At 39.2% G+C, this 9,756-nt stretch overlaps 1 non-coding gene across 1 annotated transcript; it reads right to left on the bottom strand.

The window, feature by feature from the left end:
- Nucleotides 1-9,241: 9,241 nt before the first annotated feature.
- Nucleotides 9,242-9,379, bottom strand: LOC118915056 (small nucleolar RNA SNORA8). The gene has a single exon (XR_005025861.1). It is a non-coding gene; the product is annotated as a small nucleolar RNA SNORA8 (small nucleolar RNA).
- Nucleotides 9,380-9,756: the final 377 nt, after the last annotated feature.

Below are 9,756 nucleotides of genomic sequence, written 5' to 3'. Positions count from 1 at the left end.
AGAAATCCTCCCATTTGCCACAACATGGATGCAGCTAGAGGGTATTATGCTCAGTGAAATAAGCCAGACAGAGAAAGACAAGTACCAAATGATCTCACTTATTTGTGGAGTATAACAAGAAAGCAAAACTGAAAGAACAAAACAGCAGTAGACTCACAGACTCTAAGAAGGAACTAGTGGTTACGAAAGGAAAGGTGTTGGGGAGGGTAGGTGGGGAGGGAGGGAGAAGGGAATTAAGGGGCATTATAATTAGCATTCACAATATAGGTAGGTCGCAGGGAAGGCAGTATATCATGGAGAAGACAAGTAATGACTCTATAGCATCTTATTACACTGCTGGACAGTGATTGCAATGGAGTGTTGGGGGGTATTTGATTATGAGTGAATGCTGAAACCACGATGTTGCTCATGTGAAACCTTCATAAGACTGCATATCAGTGAAATCTTAATTTAAGAAAAAGAAAAGAAAATATACCACACAATGTAGGGGCTTCACCATCCCCCACACTTTGTAGTAAATACTTGATTCAAAATGAGACTTTGTCATGAGGATTCAAAATGGAGGTTTTACTTCTTTTTTGGAGGCCAAGAGATTTTTTTTTTAGTGGTATGGTATTCAAAAAGGAAGAGTAAGATAAATAAGGTTTATTTTAAGGACTAACCCATATTATAAACTCAAGGACAGTAACAATACAACAAGAGCAATCATTGTGCTCTTTTGTGATTAGAACAGATTGTTTAATAAATAGACCTCCTCCTTCAAATACGTGAATTTAAAAATAATCATCTTCTGTTCAGCTGCCATGGTTAATATTTTCCTTTCCTACTTGTGTTACTGACATTTTAATATTCAATATTTTTCTATTTCTCCTTTAGGAAATGTAACCTCAAAAGAAGATTTGAACATTGATGCATTTAGACAATACAATGTACATGATTGAGAATCTTTTAAATAGCACGATTTAAGACACATAATGTCATGTGATTTTCCTTTTGGTTACACCTTCATGTTAGTATAATTCTAATCTAGATTTCTGAATTTAGGAAGTTCAACATATTGAAGCAGAGTTCAGATATTGATCTCTGTGACAAAACCTATTAGAAAATGGCCATTCTCTCCTCCCCTTCATTCCTGGTATGTAACTGGTCTGGTGCCCGCCAGTCACCAGGGACCCATCCATGGAGTTCCTCCCAGAAGGGTGAGTGTTGAAAGCACACGTGTGCCACAGGCAGCAGGGATATGGAGAGGGGGCTGGCTAGTGGAACTGAGCCAGAGACTAAATTGTGAGCATTAAAACGTTTTCCCAACCTGCCCTTTCTCTGGTCTTCTTTTCGTTTTAGAGGATTCATAAGGAACTTGCCCTAGGTGGGGAACCCCCTTATTTATGGAACTACAGACCCCCAACAATACTTCCTTTCCTGGATGGTAGAATACAGAGGACTCGAATTCAGCTAGAGAGATCAAATTTTTCCTCTAATAACCATGACCTGAACTCCAGTGATGTCAACATAGTAAAAGAAGAAAACAGACTGACACATACTATTGAGTAATAAATTAAAGAGTGGACTCTTGAGGATCAAAAAGAAAGAAAATGGTGGCACAGTTATAGGAAATGCATCATGTACACAGTAAACAGGGATACAAAAAGCATACAATGATTTGAACATGTGGAAACGAGTCTAATTTTGGGTATGCTGGAATGGAAGTGATGGGGTAGCACTGAGATGGAGTTGTCTGGCTAATCACAGAATAGAGACATAGATCTTACATGAGCTGTTGGAACTGAATATAAAATTTTAAAGTGATTTGCTTGGAGGTGACTATAGACATTTAGAAAGTAAGTAATGAAGAACTTGGCATTAAGGGAAATGAAAGCTTAGAATAAAATTTGAGGTGAATATGACACTCAGATGAGTGAAATGGAAGATAAGCCAGCCAACAAAGAAGGCTGGTGAGAGAGAAGTGAGATTTCCAGTGTTACGTAGGCATATTAGATTGCTAAGGCTGTGTGGTACTGCAATTTATAAAAAGAAATATATATTTGGTCTTCAATCCCATTCCTGGCATAGAGCTCCTAAAACATTTTGAATTTCCTAAGTGTTGAAAGCAAAAATGATATTGTTTGTTATGTTGATGCCCCTAACCAAGAAGTAGGGCTGTTTGCCAGGAGAACCAACCAAATGATTAGAGGATTGGAACTCAAATCCAGGTCACCCCCTGACCTTCTGGTGGGGGCTGGAGGTTGAGTTCAATTACCAAAGGCCAATGATTAAATCAATCATGACTGTGTAATGAAACTTCCATAAAAATCCCAAGGATGAGGTTTAGAGAGCTTCTGAGTTGGCAAACATGTGGAGATTTTGGAAGAGTACCATTCTCAGAGAGAGCAGGGTAGCTCCAGTCTCTTTCTGCATACTTTGTCCTGTGACTCTCTTCCCTCTGCCTGTTCCTGAGTTATATCCTTTCATAGTAAACCAATGATCTAGTAAGTAAAATTCTTCTCCAAGTTTTGTGAGCTGTTCTAGCAAATTAATTGAATTCTAGGAGGAGGTCATGGGAATTTCCAGTCTACAGCTGGTCCATCAGAGCATAGGTAAAAACAACCTGGGATTGCAATTGTCATCTGAAATAAGAAGGGGGATGACTCAAAGGATTGAGCCCTTAACTGTGGAATATGTTGCTATCTTATGGTAAATAGTGTCCGAATTCAGTTGAGGACACCTAGCTAGTGTTGGAAAATTGGTGGTGGTGTAGGGAAACCCCTCCCATACTCACACTGTCATTGAGTGTAGAACCATTGGGCAGCCATAACAAAATACCATAGACTGGGTGGCTTAAACAGCAGGTGTTACTTTCTCACTGCTCTGGAGGCTGGAAGTCCAAAACTAGGGTATTGGATAAGTGGAAATTTCCACCTGGCTTCCATACTGGTATGTGCATAAGGGTCTATTTATGTATCAGTGGACCACAGCAGAGTCTCCAGTTGATCTGGGGTAGAGGATGGAGATTGGCATCCATTTCCCTCCATTCCTCTTACCTAATTCATCTGGCCCTTGCCAGTCACCAAGGACCCACCCACGGAGTTCCTGCTGGAAGGGGCAGGTGGGAGAAGCAAGTTCATGCACAGGAGCAGAGGCTGGCTAGTTAAGTGAGCTGTGAGCAATAAAAACCCTTTCTCCCAACCTGCCCTTCCCCTTGTCCTCTTTCAGTTTTACTGGATTCCCAGGTGGGGGAACTGCCTTCACCCTGGAGCTGCACAGGGTATCAGCAGGTTTGGATTCTTCTGAGCTCTCTCCTTGGTTTGCAGGTAGCTGCCTTCTCACTGTGTCACTCAAGGTCTTTCTTCTGTGCAGACAGATCCCTGGCGTCTCTTTGTGTATCCTAATATCCTGTTCTTATAAGAGCACCAGCCTACCCAACAGTCTCACTTTCATGTAGTCACCTCTTTAAAGGCCCTGTCTCCAGATACAGTCACATTCTGAGGTATTGGGGTTTAGACACAACATGAATTTTCAGAGGACACAGTAAGCCCATATCAGCTGGGGAGGAAGAAAAGCATTTCAAGAAAGGCAAAATTAAGAACAACTGATTATAGAGAAATCAAAGAGAAAGTGATTTTAAAACATAAGCTATGAAATTCATATGCAAAATAATTTACTAGTGAGACAGGTAATAGAAGACAGAATGTGAAAGGTTTAGTATTGAATGGTTGAATGGCAGTTGAAGACCCATATATAGTTACTTGTATGAGATTAAAAGGGCTAGTTTTTTTTTCTTTTTGAGTGCAAAGATCTGAGTCTTTTCAGTTGAGTAGGAGAAATGCAAGTCAAAATAGATGTGACTGATGAAAAAATTTGTGAAGGACATTGGAAGGAAATGGATTAGAAGAAAAAGGGGCAGTGAAACTTAGTTTGCAGGATTTTTTTTTAAGTGGTGACAGAGAGATTGAATAAGCTCATGCCTCTTGGTGTCAGTCTTCATTAAAGTAATTTGCTAGTTCATCTTCAAAAATGAAAAAGTACATCTTTCTGTGACTAGCTTATTTCACTCAGCAACTTGTATAAAGTATCTAAAGTGCTCAAATACATAGAAGCAGAGAATAGAATGCTGGTTGTCAGGGGCTGGGGTGGAGAGTGGGACATGGAAAGTTGCTGACCAATTGGGTATAAAGTTTCTTGGGTATAAATTTTTGTTTTTAAGATTATTAAATTCTAGAGATCTGCTGGTAGCCTAGTGCCTATAGTTAACATACTTTTAGTGCACTTGAAAATTTATCATGAGTGTAGATGTATTGTTAACTGTTCTTACCACAGTAAAAAAAGCAAGTGTTGTATCTTCAGCTCTGTGGTAATACAGATGAATGAGAAGAGGAGTAATAGGGATGGTAGAAAAAAGTGAATAAAAGTAAGAATGGTGTGGGTAAATGTAAGCTTTTACCCAGAATTTTCAGAATTTCCTGACTAGCCTTAGTCTATTTACATATCAATGCATGTTTATCACAGAAGAGAGCCTCCAGTTATCTGGGGCTAGGGGTGGAGAGAAAGCAGCCATTCTCTCCTCCCCTGCATTCCTGGTACCTAATTAGTTTGGCACTTGCCAGTGACCAAGGACCCACCCACAGAGTCCCTGCTGGAAGGGGTGGGCAGAGAAAGGAAAGTGCATGCTGAAGCTGGACAGAACAGATGGACAGGAGCCTGGCTAGCAACTGTAAGAAATAAAAGCCTTTCTCCCAACCTGCCCTTTCCCTTGACTTACTTACTTCAGTTTCACTGGATTCATAGGGTTTTTGCCCCAGGCCAGGAACACCCTTCCCCCAGAGTTACAGATGGTGTTGAGTCAGTGTAATAGGAAGAATGAATGGGAGGTTTAGAGTAGGAAAATTGTATTCAGAGAAGTGTTTGGTGGAATGCTGGAGAAATGAGAGGAATGAAATGTCCTTGTGCTGTAAGAAATGATGCTAACACTATGGATTTCAAGGATTTGGTAAATAAAGAAATGTAGTTTACTTTCACTGAATAATGGGTGAGAGAGGAAATAATATCAGGCAACTGACATGAACAGAAATAATCACCTATTTTTTTTCTGTCTCTCTTAGTGTCCCTGCTCAGATAATAAACAGTATTAGGAGCTAAGGGGTTATTTTAATTCTATAACAATGCCTCATCTTTGAATTGTCTGAGTGGTTTTCATTATAAACTTTTGATGCAAATTTTAATAGGTTGGATATACACAGCCTTAGGAAAGTTAATTTGTTTCTAAGGAGTTCTTTCATAGCTATTACAAAAGCTAAGAAAAAACAGACCTTAAAAAAAAGAATTAAAGTTGATTTATCTATGTCACAGAAAATGCAAGCTAGCTGGAAATACAAAATGCCTCAATGCATGGAAGTTGTTGTCATAAAAATAAATTATCTCAGTGGATGTGCATTCAGAAAGTGGTAAATAATTCTATTCACTCACAAAAACACATTTAAGCTGGAAAAAAAAATTACATCACTTATTAAGAAAGATAGCCTCTTAGGTTCTTGTAATATAGGCACACTAAATGGTATAAAATCACAACACATCAGCAAGTCTGAAAACTCACAGAGTCACATCTACATAATGACAGTAGATTCAGATTCAAAAATTATCTCTTGCCCATATTGCCTATTTTCATTCTGTTACAAAATAATGTAACTAAGACAGATAAGCAGATTTTATCTATGGTTTACTTAAATCAGAAAAATTTGGTACATAATCTCACTCACAAGGAGACCAACTCAGCAGGGTCACACATTCCCTCCCACTGTAGTTCAGAGGAATACAGACTGTGGCTATCGATACTTGTCCTAGATCTCAAAGTTCCTTTCTGCATTAGTTCTGTCATGAAACTGCAAATGTCACAGGTCACCTACTGTCCCTCTTGTCATATCTGCATCCCCTCATGGGGTCTGCAGTTGCTCCCAGAGCCTTAGTACAAGTAAAGACCTATAGAAACATGAGTACTTCTTCAAGTCTATCTACCTGCCTCGGGCCACATCTGAGCCTGAGGTTTTACACTGCAGGGGCACATTGGGTCCAGAGCATTTTCTCAGGTGTTTGCAGTTTCCATCACACAATTCCTATGGAATTAAACCACTTGCCACAGTGTTTCTAAACTCTAATCTACAAGTAGAGATGTTCTGCAAAACCCTCGCCTTAAAGTTTTGGTAGTGAGTAGGAAAAGAAAAAAGGAGCTGTGACCCAGAGATTATTTTATCTTATCTGCCTTAGGACAGCAAGATTTATGACCTAATCATCATAAGCAGATGGAATATCTTCTCTGCAGGATGAAAGAAAATCTATGGCTGCAGTCTGTCAGCCTTATTTCTGCATATACTAAAAGAATTTAGACAATCACGTCTCTCAAGAAAACTTAGATATCTAGACAACTATTTTCATCAAAATAAATAACTATTTCATTGCCTTTGCATTCTTGCTCCATCAGCTGCTCCTCTCTGCATAGACACCCAAAGGTACACCTTGCTTCTGACAGACTGAGACTATCATGAACCCATTACAGGAAAAGAAAAAAGTGCCTTGATATAGTTTAAAATATTGGATTTATTATATTTAAAGAGGAAACTGTAGAATTAGGGTGGGATTGATTTGGACTTGGAATCTGTTACCTACTAATCTTCTGGTCTTTCCACTAACTTCTTTTGAATTAAGACGACCAAGCAAGCAGGCTCACATTTTATCATTTCCTTCTCATCTGCATTTCTCAGGCCACATCTGGAATTGACTCCCTTGTGTAAGATGAGTTGTCCTCAGGAACATGTAACTCTGGGATGATCTGCTAACTAAATGATGAAAAAACAGAATTTTAGCCTCAGTATATGCAGAATTTTAGCCTTTAGTATATGCAGAAAGTTTAGCCTTGGGTATATGACAGGATTCTATTAATGTCTGTCTATTAATCGTCTACCTTTCTTTGTTACTGTTCTTATAGAAATATAGTCTCCATTCATCTCTCACGTCTTTATTTTCTTTCTTTGTTTATCACCTCCACCCTAAATTTGGCCCTTGTAACCTCTGCTGATTATACATTATTTTTGTCTGTTCAGCAGTATTTGGTGTAATAGTTATCAATAGCTGTGTAACAAATGACTCTGAAATTTAGTTCTTAAAACAAGAAAACATTTAGTATCATGCTACTTCTGTGTATCAAGAATTGGGGAGTGGTTCTGGCTCAAAGTTTCTCATGAGGTTACAGTCAAGACTTCAGACCAGCCCACGGTCATCTGGAGGCTTTGCTGGAGCTGAAGGATCTGGTTCCAACCCTACTCACATGGCTGTTGACAAGGAGCCGAAGTTTCCTCACCTTAGGGGCCTCTCTATATGGCCTAGAGGAAAGCTTTAATGTTCTCATGACATAGAGAGAGAGGGTCATGGGAAAGTTGTGTGCCTTTTATTGCCTAATCCCAGACTGTGATTGGCTGTGACTCTCTATCTCTTGTGTCACTATATTCTATTTTTCACTATATCCCACACTTAAGTGGCAGGGAGTTAAGCTCTACCTTTGGAATGAATGAATATCAAAGAATTTGTGGATACATATTTTAAAACCATAACCCCTTCCTATAAGAAGCTACTTTTCTGCTATAATAACACTCCCAACATTCATTGTGCTCTGCTGGACCCAGGGTTAGCATGTGACCAGACCGGGCCAATGACTTCCATCCACTGGACAATGATGGTCTATTCCTGAATCTACTACTGAAGATGTTTCATTCTTCAACCTGAGATATAGCCACTCTTATTGACCATAATCCCCTTACTGATACACTCCATGCATATATATATATATATGTTCACCAGATTTCCTTTTCATGAAATGCATTTCTAAATAATTCCCCAATCGTATATCTTCTTAATTCTTGTGTATAAAATCCTGACACATCTCTCAATTATAGTTCAAATGCTACCTCATGTTAAAGTTTCTGTGTTAAGAATATCTTGTCCACCCCCATCCTCTTATATTCGCTCAGTCTGCCTTTCCTTTCAGCCGCGCCATAACAACCAGCTTCACGTGGATATGACCTGACAGCACCTCCCTTAGCTGTACAGCTATCTTTTACTTTCTGCCCCAAGCTTCTCTGCCACAGGGCACCAGTGGGAGCCAGTTTGGCCCCTTACTCATGTGTAACCTGGAAGTATGAGGGAGTTAATGCCCCAGTGGGAAACTGTTGATCAGTGGAGAAAGAATTGCTCTTAATAAATTCTAACCTCTTTTGTTCTTCTGACAGGCAGTTCTGGGACACACCTTCACGGCCCCACAGGAGGTCCAGGCAGAAACAAGCCAAGTCACCACCAGTGGTGACCAATTCAAGAACGTACTGGGCGGTTGGTGTCCTCTGCCTCCCTGTTTCACTCTGTCTGGTCTGCTGCTCCCCTTTCCTGTGATTATTTCTGAAAGTAGACTGACTGCCTGACAACTAGCAAATGTTTCCACTTCTGTTTCCAGGTGGAAACCTTGAGTGTGACATTCTCTCTGATGATCAGTGGAAAGCAATCACTTCTTTCTTTCACAGTAGGTCTTTGTTTTGCTCTTATTATGCCTTCTTGTATTTCATTATAAAATTCTTTAAAATTAAACTGGGTGCTATTCATCTTCATAGCTGTGATGTCTACCCCAGTGTTTTCCACATCATAGCTTTTTAATCATTTCTTGAATGAAGACGTAGCTTTTCAATTCCTTAGAAGTAGATGACATAGCAAACACATGTGCATGTTGTCTGCAAAACCAGATAAGTACCTTCCTTGTGAAATGTGCACCATAAACATTTAGTCAATGAGACAAATCAGAGTCAATTGTTTAAAACTAAATTCTCAAAACACATGCAAACTCTGCCAAACTGTTTTTTTTTTTTAAACTGTAGAGTTGTTTTTATTATGTAACATAGGCCACATAAGTCAATAAATTTTTTAAGAACTTAATATGGTGTGGTTCCTTCCACTGCCAATTGCCTTTGCTTCTCCAGAGTGAGGCATGATCTTCAATAAAAATTGTCCTCAGCTTCTTTGCTCTCCATGAATATGGACATACTTCAAAAACTCCCCACCTGTAATCTGAGTTCCAGTTCTTCAAGCAATTTACTTTGGGGCCACATTTAGGGTCAGAGGAGATGGATCTGCCTGGTTCTCAATTTCAGATACCCTAGAAAAAGGGAATCATTAGTTCTTACTGAAGATCATGTTTAACTGAACAGTGTAAGAATACTGTATCAATAAAAATACCAGGTTTTACATGCACAAAGCCAAGAAAACCAACGATGCCAGATACTGAATTTATTTGGCACTGTCCTTTGAACACCCAGCAGGAATAAACTGCTGTATGCAGATACCACACAGTGCAATTGCCAAACTGTTTTAAGAGGCATCTCTTCTGAAAAATTATAGCCATAGATTCATGGGGAATTCTAGAGAGTTTATAGACTTAGGAGGTTCAAGCAGCTTGGGACAGTCTGAGGCTGTGTCTAATGACAAAAGGAAAAAGAAAATAACCTAGAAACTACCTAGATTAATATAAAAAATGAAAAACATTACATTAATAACTCATCCCCTTCATTTCTCTTTGCCTTTATTTCATAGTGTTCTGCATAATGAGGGATGTTTCCTAGCAAAAAAGTCCTACTTGTCTATTGGTTGATCAGTTTCCCAAATCTCCACAAAGTCAGCAGCTTTCATTTTAAATAGCACCAAAGTATATATCCCCATTTGACTTTCTTAAAA

Source organism: Manis pentadactyla, chromosome 12 (genome assembly GCF_030020395.1).
Source record: "Manis pentadactyla isolate mManPen7 chromosome 12, mManPen7.hap1, whole genome shotgun sequence".
Classification (NCBI taxonomy): domain Eukaryota; kingdom Metazoa; phylum Chordata; class Mammalia; order Pholidota; family Manidae; genus Manis; species Manis pentadactyla.
This window is presented reverse-complemented; position numbering and strand designations above follow the sequence as displayed.